The sequence below is a fragment of the Cheilinus undulatus genome, linkage group 21, assembly GCF_018320785.1.
Source record: "Cheilinus undulatus linkage group 21, ASM1832078v1, whole genome shotgun sequence".
NCBI classification, from domain to species: Eukaryota; Metazoa; Chordata; class Actinopteri; order Labriformes; family Labridae; genus Cheilinus; species Cheilinus undulatus.
Window position 1 is genome coordinate 38,147,881 of NC_054885.1, and position 13,508 is coordinate 38,161,388.

Genomic DNA, 13,508 nt, shown 5'->3' on the forward strand with positions numbered 1-13,508 from the left:
ATAAGAACCTGCCACTTTGTTTGCAGAAAGCACAATCCCATCATTGGTTTCACTCAACATATTCAATATGTCTACGTGTAGACTTGTATTATTTTACTGTGTACATAACTGTCATGAACTCAGATAAAATAAGGATAAAGTCACACCTTGTTTTAAACTGTAAACAAGGAAATCCTTGTGTGCAAAATGCATATCTATCTATACTGTCACACACATGTGCAGATTCACAGATTGCAAAAGGTCGAGGAGTATATTGAATTAAGTCCATACCTTATAAAGGTCAATCTAAAATCAACATACCGCTCTCTTCATCTTCATGTAATTGGTTGATGGCCAACATAGAGGTCAGCAGTGGTGTGCGCGGGAGGGGGGTCACCACCCCTCCGTGGCCCAAATGTTGAAAAATGCACCAAAGTGGCCTCTTGGGAGGCAAAACGTGTGCTAAAGTGCTCTCTTGGGAGCCAAAACACGTGCCAAGGTGCCCTCGAGAGCCAAAACGTGTGCTAAAGTGCCCTCTTGGGAGCCAAAACACGTGCCAAGGTGCCCTCGAGAGCCAAAACGTGTGCTAAAGTGCCCTCTTGGGAGCCAAAACACATGCTAAAGTGCCCTCCTGGTTGGCAGAACACACTGAACTGCCCTCTTGGGTGGAAAAAACACACACTCCAAAAGACCATTAGGACCAAGAAATACTATGTAACATTACTGTTGCAGTGACTCTTATGTTGGGCCCTTTTGTGATCTATATTGAGCCAGAACTATATCTCACAGAACCAGTTTGGATTATCTGATGCTAATGCGGTGTTAAAATGTACTAGAATACAGGAAATGTCATCTACTTAATTGAAAATGTTCTGGGGGAAGATGCCCAGACCCCCTAGGGATTTATATATTTATTTTTGTGTGTTCTTCACAGTCCAATGTTGAATCTAAACAGTTCTTGTGGATGCTGATCCTAACTACAAACTAACTTGAGTAGTCTGTCTAGTTAGTCTGTTTTAAGGCTATATAATGTGCCATTTGTGTAACATATAAACATGTCTAAAGTGCCCTCGAAAACACACGAAACTTAGTGCCCTCTTCAGTGGTGAGAATACACTGTATGTGCCCTTTTTTTTCTTTTCGCCCCTGCCCTTGAAAAAGTCTGTGCACGCCACTGGAGGTTGGAGCAGAACAGGACCAAGGTTGAAGTGCTGAATCAGCATATGGTCCCATACCTGACCTGACCTGGTGAAGGGAGTCTTTAAGCTATATACTTTCTTAAACTCAGAGGTGAGATAATGTTGTGATTTTCTGTATCATGTTAACAAGAATAAGCTGTTATTACATTGACCCACAGGGTGATATCACTATGTTGTTGTTTTCACAAGTGCAGTCACACATTTGCTTGAAACGCCCACCCAGAAATGACTGGAAACCCCAGAAATACTTTTACAAATATGAACACTTACTCTGTTGTTGCAAAGTTTTTGTTGCAGTGAGCTCATTAATATTTTCTCTGCCATACATTTTACCTTTCATTTACACAGATAAAAGATTATAATTTAAGTTTAGCCTTAAAAATATCCATGATCAGTTTAATTTTAAAACATTCATTTCCCTTTCTTTTCCCAGAGTATTTCGATTTTATTTTCTTCATGTTTTTTTTTTAAAACTTGTTGTCTAATGGGGATGTAATATTTTGAGTATTCTCTCTATTTTTGAATTAAAAAGATAAAGCATTGTACTTCGGTGTTTCTGTGTGAATTTCAATATTTTAATAAAGTTTTTTCCTCATTTTTTCAGACCTGTTTTCTAATGGGGATGTAATATCTCGATTATTTTCTCTGTTTTTGAATAAAAAAATTAAGCATTGTACCTATGTTTTTTGTGTGAATTGTAATATTTTTTATTAAAGTTTTTTCCTTTGTTTTTTAAAATCGCGAAAAAGATTCCCAGCGATCATCTGTCGGAAATACACAGCTAAGCATTGATTTTGCAACAGACAACCTGCTATGATCTCGTTTATGAACTCCCAGCTGTAATCCTGATCGTCATGTTTCTAGTCGGGCTGTAAACGATGTGACGCCGTAAGTTTGAGCGCGCTTTTGCAGTTGGCCTTGGTGGCTTCCGGATAACCACACCTGAAGATTTTGGGTAATTATCTGTTTCTGCACTCTATACCGCGATTTTCAAGACTTGGCTGGTCAGTATCTGGTCACACCAGCTTAGCATTTCTTTAGTCAGAGAAGAGAAAAACTTACAGATTTTTATATTTTCAGGACCGAGAGGAGTTTGCGCGTTGTGGATGCTAGCAGCTAGCTGGAGCGTGTTAGCCTCTTCAGTCGAAGTTGGGTTTACAACAAGGAGGGCTGGTGAGTCCGTTTTTACTACACAAAATCAAGATAATCGACCATCTAACTTGTCTGGTTTTATAGAGTGGAAACCGAGAGTCTGCTAACTCAAGCTTACTCAGTTAAAAATACCAAGTCTTTTTTTTTTTTTTTTTTAAACCTACAAAAACGCGTAACATGTAATTCCAAGGTTTGTGTCAAACCTGCCTGTCGTCTTACCTCGCTAGGATAGGATATACTGTATGGGGCATAACAGTACTACAGGGCACTGTTGTATTACAGTTTTGTCATTTTTTTTCTACCATAAATGTATCTTAATTCTGTCATGGGTCATTCCTCACTGTTGGTGACTTTTCAGTGTGCTAACTTCTGGGAAAAAAAATGATATTTGTTTCCAGTTTTTCTGACTAAATGCTGTTAATGACATGTTAAACCATCAGAAATTTGAGCAGTAGATTTTAAACCCTCCAAAAATAGAAATTAAAGGCAAACGTTTCATATATGGACTTATACCTAGCTTTTTGTAGACCTTTTGTGCCCCCTTTCCCATTATTCTATTTTTTTCCCCTTTGAGTAATAATAACACAACAATGTTAAGTATAATACATCTATTTTTCTTTTTAGCAATGAATTATTTTTGCACTGCTTTTTCCCCAAAACAACTTCAAAAAGAGATTTTTCCCAAAAAGCATGTGTATGCTGTTAATCATTTTTATCTCTACAAATTTACATAAATACATGAAGAACAATGTACTTATTATATAATAAAAAAATAATTCCACTAACAGGGTGGAAAGTAGTTCAACAGGGTGAAACGCATACTAACAGGGTGGAAACCTTCATTTGGAACTTGGTGAGTCCAACTATAATTTCAATTTTATCGTGGGGAGCACATAATAATAAAAATCATCATAATAAGAATAACCACAACAAGAAAAACAACAATATAGCTTTTTTATATAGTACCTTATATTTTTATATAAAGCAAGAACTTAGAATATAAAAAAATATCAGAACAGAATTACTAAAATGACATCAGAAGAACCTAATGATACTTTAAACAACCAACACTCACTATAACAACATAGGGACCTAAAAGCTGAAGAAGACAGAAATAAAATCTCAAACAAGGTGATAATCCAACATAGACAAGAAGCAATACAAGAACCCAACAACACGAACTTAGACCTAACGTACCAGCAATATAAGATAATGTAAGAGAGGTAAATGCTGTAAAATGAAATAAAATAATAAAACCAGTTAAAGCATAAAAGGTGATTTAAGTGGTGATAAATGTGTCATTTAAAAAAGATATTAAAGAATTTTTGAACATTACTGAACAATAAGTTCTCTAGGAACTAATTGATTAATTTCATTTTCATTTCATTTTCATTTAATTTCAGGTTTATTTCAAAGTGTGTTTGTGTGTAGTTATGTGCTTGCTTATACTGTATGTTGTGTGTGCTTTTGTGTGTTTGTGTGGTGTGTGTGCACATGGTTGCATGTGTGTTGTTGTGTGTGTTTGTAGGTGCTGCATTTCCACTGCAGTCAGAATACATTTAGTTCAGTAATTTGCCCCCTCAGAGATAAAGCTGGTCCAGTTAGCATTAACCAGAGTAATCTTCAACAGCAGCCTCACATTTAAAATACGTGAACAAAATCCTCCAGTCTTATTATTAACTCAGAAATATTGCCAGAATAGGTCAGAATTGACTTTCAGTGGCACATAAACTATTATTCATGCTTTACTCATGACTGATTAGTCTAATGGTCTTTTAGCAGGTGTAAATTACTAAAACATCCCAAAGAAGGGTTAAAATGCAGAATTTTAACTAAACCAAGATAAGACAGAATATTATTTCTGTTTGAATCTCTGCTCATTTCTTTTAGGATTGATTTTAAGGTTTTACTTCATGGTCTGACCCGTGACTATATGTCTAAGATATTGTCTCCTTACCATCCAGCCTGAGATCCTCAGGCAGGAACCGCCTCACTTGTCCCACCTTAAATTTTAAAAGAAAAGGGGCAAGAGTGTTTACCATTCAGGCTTCTCGACTGTGTAACATTCTGCCAGAGGATCTCAGACATGTTACATCAGTAATTTCTTTTAAATCACTTTTAAATACATATCTTTCTTGGAAAGCACCCTTGTGAATTATTTGATCAACGATCCCTCATTTATATTGATTTACAAAGTTTTATTCAACCACCAATTTAGGGTTTGAATATTTGTTTTAATTTGCATTCTTTTTTAATTCTTTTATATAGTCATTTTTTAATTGGTTAATATTACATTTTATATATTTTCCTTTAAGTCCCTGATTTATTGTAGGAATGGGAACTGAGAACCAGTTCCAGATGAGATCTGGCTCCGATTGGTTCAGTCCATCGACATTTACATGATATCCAAACAATGTTCTGATCAATGTCTTACTTCCATGTGCCTTGAAAACATGGCCCCATGAGAGACAGTCAGAGAAGCTGAGGAAGTAAACATGGCGGACAGTCACAAAATAGGTGAAAGTTTGGCTTCATTTCTTGAAAAATGATGCCAACAGCCCAGTGTGCAACCTCTGTCGAACAGAAATTTCATGCAAGGCATGCATATTTTTGCACAAGAACTGTTAATTTTGTACAAGATTTTTTTTTTTAAATTTACGTCCAGAGACTAGTTTTATATGTATTTTAAAGTTTTGTCTTTTGAAGAAAATGAGCAGTATTATTGTATTCTGATTTAAGTTGACAGATTGAAGAGCCACAGAGCAGTTTGTTTAAACTGACATTTCCTACAAAAGAGAATTTTTGTATATTCTAGCATGCTGTTCTCCCAAACACTTGATGTTGAACATTTTTAGTTATTACAACTGTTTTTAATAGCCAATAATTGAAGTGTGCTTGTCATTGACTCACACTGAAGGAGGCATACATCTTGTTAATACATCTTGTTAACTCAATAAAATCTGAGTTGTGAACAGTGGAAGCTGATAAAGTCTACTTGTCCAAAAAAAAATTCACAGAATGGAATCAATTAGGGAATTGACAATGACATTGATATCAATAAGATCTTATCAATTTTCATCCCTAATTTATTCTGATTCAGCTTTTTATTTTTTTATTAACTCATTGGGTGCCAGCCCTTTTATAAAATGGAAAGTGGCTTGTGCCAGCGTTTTTGGCCATTTTGAGTCATCTTTCAAGACCCACAGAATATTGTGTACCATGACTCTGAAAAAACCAAATAGCTAAAATGAAAGAAAAACTCTCTATTTCATCATGGAAAAAAACATTTGTTTGCAGCTTGTTCCATTCTTGATTTATCTTAAGTTGAATAGAGGCTAGCTTCACCAAAAAGACCACTTTTTTCTAGAAAGCTGAGAAAAATGCATTTTGTGAAAGAGAGTCTGTCAAGCAAACCAGTGATTTGAATGTTATAATATTGCCTTCAGTGACATAAAAGACATTTGAAAATTGTATTATAAATGTGTTTTATTGTAAAATAAACAACAATGCTTCCAGTCACTGTCATGCCATTCACACTCTGGAACTGGACGGCCTCCATTCGACCCTCCAATACGCCCATGTCCTCTCCTGCTTGCGTGTTCCCTGGCACTGCCTGTAAATTATAGAAGTAATAAAATATATAATATGTTATATATATAATCTGTAATACAGAATTTTTTTGTTCTTACCTCATTTTCTGCCATCAGACGGTGTTGTAGAACTGCATGGGGCTTGCTCTTCTCTCAAGTCTGCTTGTGAAATCAAGGAGCATGAGTGATGGATTTATTCGATAAATTTGGCCGAATAATCAGTGGGTTCCTAACATTAACTTACTTCCATCGCTGTGAGATGGAGAACAAGATCCGCTCCACTCACTCGGCAGCCATTCCTGAGAGTCTGGGTCGGAAAAGTCCGTCTCTGAAGTGTTGTCGCTGTGTGCATCAAGCTGGCCAGTGGATGCACACAGCGACTTACTTCTTCAACGCATGGGGGAGACCTCGCAGCATTCTTTAGCCTCTTGTCCGGCCGAGGCAGATGAATGACCGCGCTGATCCCTGAATTCGCTGTTGCTCAGTTCATTGTCAGTTTCAGTGAGTAAGCGATTTCTCAGGCAAAAGTTTAAAGTTTCTCCCAGCGTCTATTTTAGAACTTTTATCTTAGATTACCTCTGTAAAGATCGCTCTGCTCTTTGACCCCAGGGTCTCCACCTCTGATCTCTGTGGCTTTGATCTACCGTCTCTTCCGTGTTCCGACTACGTATCCCAGAAGCCCCAAAATTACTCACAGGAAAAGTGAGAGTGCCCCCTTGTGCCAGCCATCGAAAAAAAACACTTTGACGTATATATACATCAATGGCACTCAATGAGTCTTCTTAATAGAGAGAGGTAGTGATGTCAGATAGGTCCAGCCCTTGATCATTATCAACAAAATTTTGAACTGTACAACCAGTGATTTCCATGCATTATTTGTGTTTGCTGCACAGTCAAAGTGATCATAATTAAAAGGTTTGTTTTCTAGAAAAATTTGATTTCACTTAAAATATTATTTTCTACATCAAAAATTATTTCTTTGTCCTTAGCATTGTATTTTCTCTGTGATGATCAGACCAACTGACGGCACGTGGCTTGTGACTCAGGATGGAGCATAATGTTGATCTGGCAATGATATTTACCATTGGGAGTCCATGCATTGTTTTGTATTTTAAAGTTGGCTGAATGCTTGTACGTTCCTGATTTGATCTGCACTATGTGTGCATGCTGTGGAATTACAAAGATTGTTTAGAGTGTGTATCCATTTTTGTGTTTGGATTGCAGCACAGGGTGAGTTTGTGGAATTTGACGGTTAACAGCTAAATGTTTATTTTGTGAGAGCCAATCTGACACCAGGAATTGTATTATTTGGGACATCAGGAAGGAGCTCTATTTTTATTTTTGAGTATGAGACAACAAGCTAGAGACATATCAACAGCCAAGTGAAAACAGTGGCCACAAAGTCCTTCTGATTTATTTACTCTGAATTTATCATTCATCAGAGCTGAACGTGTCCACTGAGGAAGACGCCAATCAGCAATAAGGAGTACATGAAGTCCGACTCAGACAACATCAGGTATGATGAAGATGTGCTCGTGTGTGAAGGGCTGCCCCATCTCGAGATTTTTCTAGTCCCCCTGTTGTCTTTATTTTAGGTGACTAAGTCATCAAATGACTAAGATAGCAATTTTTAGATTTATGTTTTTGGAAATGATATAAAAACTATCACACTATATAACAGTTTGCCCTTATGATGCATATTGATATGTGCGTGCATGAGGGATTACTTTATGCAAACATACCAGTCTACATCACAAACATATCTTACTCATAAGCTCACCTTCCTTAAGGTAAGTAACACTCTAAAAGGTCTAACAGACATGCAGACAACATATGGTGCAGCTTCTCTGAGGAGTATGAAGTATAAAATGTGATGCAACAGTGTTTCCCACAGAATTATGCTATACTTGTATGATGGAGTTGACAGAGGGGTTGTGGAACTGCATTCATGATAGGTTAGTTAGATTAGATGGTTATATTAGTTTTGCATGTATTAAATGTACTGCATTCTTTAGCTTACTCATATAAAGATTGGAGCCCCACCAAAGTAAACATCCTAAACTATGAGTGCGGGACAGCGTCAGCAGCAAGTAGCTACAGAAAAAATACTGAAAAGGCATAAGAAACTTAAATTTAATGATGTGCCTAAGTTAGTGCATCAGCTGAAGAGATGCACCAAAGGTCTCTTCTTTCTTTCTATTCTGTATTGTGCATTTACACGGTGGAGACTATATGTCATTGTTTCCTCTTCCCTTCCACCGTGCCTTTTGAAATCTCCAACACTCCAAATGAAGGCACAATATAATTGAATTAATCCAGATAAGCTAGGCTACTCGTTTTATTTCAAATAGGGTTAGCATCTGTTGTGCATATAACAGTCTGAACGAGAGTTTTCATCTTTGACACAATCTTATTGATTGACACATTTGCTTTATGGGTTTTCCATGATGCAGCAGCACCGTGTAAGTTCTGGCCTAGCCTGTACCTTAAGAAGTTAAAGCTCTATTTTTTTCTCATGTCCCATATTTTCTCATGTCCCATGTCTAACTGCACGTTGCCTACAGTCTCAGCATGCCTAAGTGCAGCCTCTGCCTTTTGTACCGACTATTTTGGGTTCCATTTCCTCCATCTGGCTGGGTTTGGATCACGATATGATCTACTCTATCTTTGTTCCCTGATAACAACAACTCTGTTCAAACCTTGAGTGCTGAAGTGTCCCTTTCCCCTACAGCGCCACACTATGAAGGCCCCAGGATGCTACCAACCACTTCCTTACATAAGAATTAGCCACTCTTTCCAGCCTCTCTAACTTTGAGATTGGTTTTTCAAAAACTGACATTGGCCACATCAATCCAGAAAATAACCCAAACTCCAAACACCATAACTTAAATCTCCCAGGGAGCTCTGATTTATCTCTCCTTCCTAATCCCTCTATTGCATCTTTCCCAGGCTGCTTTACGTGTTTATTATCACTAAGGTTTGCATTGTACCACCTTCCTAAGCTCTTTGCTGGCCTCTACCAAAATGACAACAAAAACTGTCTTTCAACTATCTTCCCTCTGGATACTGAGATCCTCCTGGACTTTCTAGACTTGATCGTCATACTAGCTGAACTTTTTTTAACCTCTCCAGTAGCCTTTTTGCCATGGCACTGTTGTGGTCACCAGTGTCATGTCATCCATGTAAGCTCTGATTAGAGAGAGACAGATCCCATCCTGCTGGCTCTCCCCATCCACCACCCACTTGGAAACTCTCTGAAACACTTCCAGTGCCATTGAAAACTCAACACTCTTGCTATTCTCTTTCCTGATCCTGCTCTGCACATTTGTGTATTGTATCATCCTCCTACTTTATTTTTCACACTCCAGTGGATTTCTCTTATTCAGCAAAAATCTTCTTACCTAACTTTTGTCTTAATGTTGCTAATGACTCCCTGTTTTGCTTAAGAAATAAATGTCTATTTCAGGAATATGAACAAAATCCAGGCCAAGTTCACCTGCTCAGGATTAGAGTGGAAACTTCACACCATCCCAGTGGTGCCCTGAGACAGAGTTCCTGATGATGCATCTCAGTTATTTTAACTGGATAAGTGCTCAGTGAAGAAACTCCTAATCCCAATTATTCTCTCATGGCTTACTGATAAGTTTGTCACTGCAACCCAAATGGCATTTCCACCTTCTACAGACCCAAGTTTGATTTATGCAAGCAAGACAAGAAAGGACAACTCTGATAATACCTCTTCTACCACATGGCCCTCAAACTCAACTGTGTAGACCCATAGGTGGCACCGGGAAATGCCCGGTATGCCGGATAGTGAGTCCATCCCTGCAGTGTTGTCTGAGTGTCTCCGTTGTAAACAAATCCAGCATGGAGGGGGCGGCTCTCTGCATTAGCGGTGTGCATGGCCAGTGAGTGGTCAGGGCTATATAAGACTACGAACTTCCTGTAACTTCGTTCATGTTGATAGTAGGAGAAAATAACTTAAGTCTTATCTGACATGATCTGAAAGCTGAGCCTGTCATTCAAAAGTCTCTGTCCTTTATCCATTTCTGCTCGCTTGTACCGCATCACGACGGCACCACTTCCTGGTCTGGCAAACTACGGGATGGGTCGAGGGTCACACAGAACGTGCATGCGTTAATAGTGCGACAAAAAAATTAGTGGCGTTAAAAGTAATTTGAGTTAACGCGATATTCACTCGTTAACTTTGACAGCCCTAGTAAAAATCAATATTAAGTCAAATTCAACAGATTTATTTTGAAAAGGACTTCATTCAATCTTATTACACTTATTATCCAATCATGAAATACAGTCTTTTACAGTGTATAGAAAGTCCTGAAATGTTTTTGTTATGTTTACTATTAGTGATTATAAAATGATTATTTACCCCATTAAGGGTGAAGCAAACCTACACAAAACTCACCAATCCTGCATGCAGTAAATGGCCAAAATCCTGCAGTCTAGTCCACCTTTCAGGCTCACAGCTGTGATCATATTAGTCTGTTGTCTGTGCTGATGAATGCTGGAGTGGTTTCTGACAAGTTCATAACATGAGAGAGAGCGTCTTTGGGTTTTAGGGGTGGGGAGCTGGTCAGGAGGCGGGAACATTTTAACTCCGCATTGTCAGTATTTTGAACTGTTAGGCTGAGATAAGGCTCTGTAGTTGTGGAGAAGTGGATCACATTTGTCCGTTGCTGGGATGTCTTCTCTCTGACATGTACGACTCTTGCAGGTAGTTTTCAGCAAAGTGTTTGCACCCAGGCAAATCAGGTATTCTGGGTGTCTTTATGAGATTTTTAAATCCTCTCTTCAACAACACTGGGCTCATGTCTTTAGTGACGTGTTGTGCTACTGCCGCCGTTATCTCAGAGTCATCTTGCAGCGTATTTTAACGAATATCGCGTGAGTTCGACGTCTTCCTTTTCAAAGTTGAATGACTACTCAATGCTGCAGATCCAGTGCTGTTTCTTGTTGTCTGTCTCTGAACTCAGCTAATTCTCTGCTAACTCGCCACGCTGCTCTGTTTTCCTTCCTCTCCTTTGCTTCTCTCTCCGCTGATTCAAAAACGCCCATGTGCGGAGGAATTTCCTGGATGGGCAGGGGAGAGAGAAAGCTCTCTGCTGTGAGAGATGCATTCAGGGACAATGGGAGAAGCAAAACTCCAGCGAGAAAATTCACACTGATGGCTCAAAACTTCCACATAATTTATACTCCATGTTTACGATATCGCCATTTTATACATTGTGCGTGGCAAAAGCCGCGATACATTGAGTATACTTGATATAACGCCCAGCCCTAGTTGAGGCTACCACAAGCAGGACAGCATTTTGGAAGCACAGTGATCCAAAGGGATAATATGGCACTGTGAGCTCTTTAAGATAGGTTGGTGCCAGAACATTAACCCTCGCTCCCTTGTAATTTTAAGCTCCATCTGTCCTTGTTTGTCCTGAAAACGGACATGCAGAAAGGTGTTAATAAAAACATCATTTTTCAACATTTTCTACTTTCACTGCTTCAAATCTCTTCAACAACTTCAACCCTGACCACAAAATTTTTTTTTTTTTTCTTAAATTCAATGTTACACCCTTTTTTGCCAGTTATTGTACACCATGTTACTGGTATTTTCTTATGGTAAAAGACACAAAAACACCATAATTCCCATATAAAATTATCTAGAAGAAAAACAACTTTTTTTCAATAAATAGTCTGGGCCATGTCAATGATGAGTAGTAAAATTGATTTTGATGCATTGAAATTTTTTTTGTAGTGCCATATTCCGTATTTTAGCTCCATCTGTCCTTGTTTGTCCAGAAAACGGACATGCAGAAAGGTGTTTATAAAATAATTTTTCTATTTTTTTTTTTTACTTTCACTGCTTCAGATCTCTTCAACAACTTCAACCATGACTACTAAAAAAAAAAAAAATTAAAATATTCAATGTTACACCCATTTCATGCCACTTATTGTACACTATGCCTATGACTTGGATTCAGTGAGATAGCGCCTATGCTGAACAGATGAGTCTATCAGTGTGTAAAACACGCCAGTTTAACCATCCTTTTCTCGAGCCTCGTCCTCTTCCAAATCATATGCTAGTGAATGTATTTGTTCATATCAGGTTCATTTTATGTACAGGCATAAAGAATCAGAGGATATATGTAGGATATGAATCACGAACACGCACATTTCCACCTCTAACCAAAATGTGACCACAAATATGCCAATTATGCACATATATAAATTTACTGCATATTTGAGATATGATATATTCTTACCTATTAATCGAAAGGACCCGTGCATCCTCATGCATGTCCACTCACTTGCTATGAAGTGAGGTCAACGTTGAAATTGTCCAAATGTCACTTTCTTAGTCCCAGACTGCAGAACTCAGAGGTAACCGTTTGGCCTGTAAACACTCCACTTACGGCATGTCCGTCTGGAAACATAGATGCAGATTCGCACCCGATCACACACGTAGGAGCACACAAACTTTTCCTTACACATGTAGCCCAATCTCAGACATCCATATCTAGTGGCATGAATCAGTTCATTTAATTCTGATGATGTTTAGTGGGTGAAATAGCGCTCCGAACGGCCTGAGTCCATGGAAGGTAAACAATGTCTGTGTTACCGAAGGGGTTAGAATAATATGCTGGTGTGATTTGCTGGATCACTGTTGAATGGTGAAATTTAGATCCCTGGCGATCGACTGACTGCTATGAAAGAGTTGTTATAAGTTGTTTTGGTGCCATAGACACACAGTCAAAAAAACACGTTTTTAGTGGAAATCTATGTGTCCGATTTCGGACAAACAACGATGGACGGAGCTATATTGCGTCAATGGAGTTCTCTGGGCGACATTTTTTTTTTTTTTTTTTTTTAATATGAAGAAAAATAATAACTTTGGCCAAATTTGATGCCTCAATCTATAAAACTGACTATCAACTCAAAAAAATGATGATAAAAATGATGAATGTACTCAAAACGGACATAGTAGGATCCGAGGGTTAAGAGCTTTGTGAGTGAGAAGAAGAATTTCAAACTCTATTCTATTCTATTATGGGGAGGGTGTGTCGCATCCTCCCCCATTATATACCAGGAATAAAGTTTACAGTGGTACAGAGGGTTTTAATCCTCTTAACATGTGTTGTCCAGTAATGCTGCTGTTTCAGAAGTTATGGACAAGAAATTCTTAGTCCTTAAAGTATAGGGGAGTAATTAGCTTACTTGAGCTCATGTTACTTAGTGATGTAAGATTCATTGTCATCTGTCAATTTCAGCAAATGTTCTGAGGCAGTAGTTTTGTTTAAGGCAGTAATATTATTTAGGGATGCAGGACATTGGTGGTATGATATGGTATCTCCAGATACAGTTGAAACCAGAAATTTACATACACTATATAAAAAGGCACATAAACTTTTTTTCTCACTGTCTATCATTAAATCAGATTAAACTTTTCCTGTTTTTGGTCAATTAGGATTACCAAAATTATTTCTATTTGCTAAATGCCAGATTAATGAGAGAGATCATTTTTTAGACAATTTTTTATTATTTTCTTGAGAGTCAGAAGTTTACATACATTTCATTA

General features: G+C 38.0%; 1 long non-coding RNA gene across 1 annotated transcript in view; it reads left to right on the forward strand.

Moving 5' to 3' along the window:
* The first annotated feature begins 2,123 nt into the window (after nucleotides 1-2,123).
* LOC121529359 overlaps nucleotides 2,124-13,508 on the forward strand; it is a 53,341-nt gene continuing 41,956 nt past the window's right edge. Inside the window, exons 1-3 of the long non-coding RNA XR_005993570.1 lie at nucleotides 2,124-2,182; nucleotides 2,259-2,351; nucleotides 7,363-7,436. This is a non-coding gene — a long non-coding RNA (uncharacterized LOC121529359). The remainder of the gene's footprint in view (nucleotides 2,183-2,258; nucleotides 2,352-7,362; nucleotides 7,437-13,508) is intronic.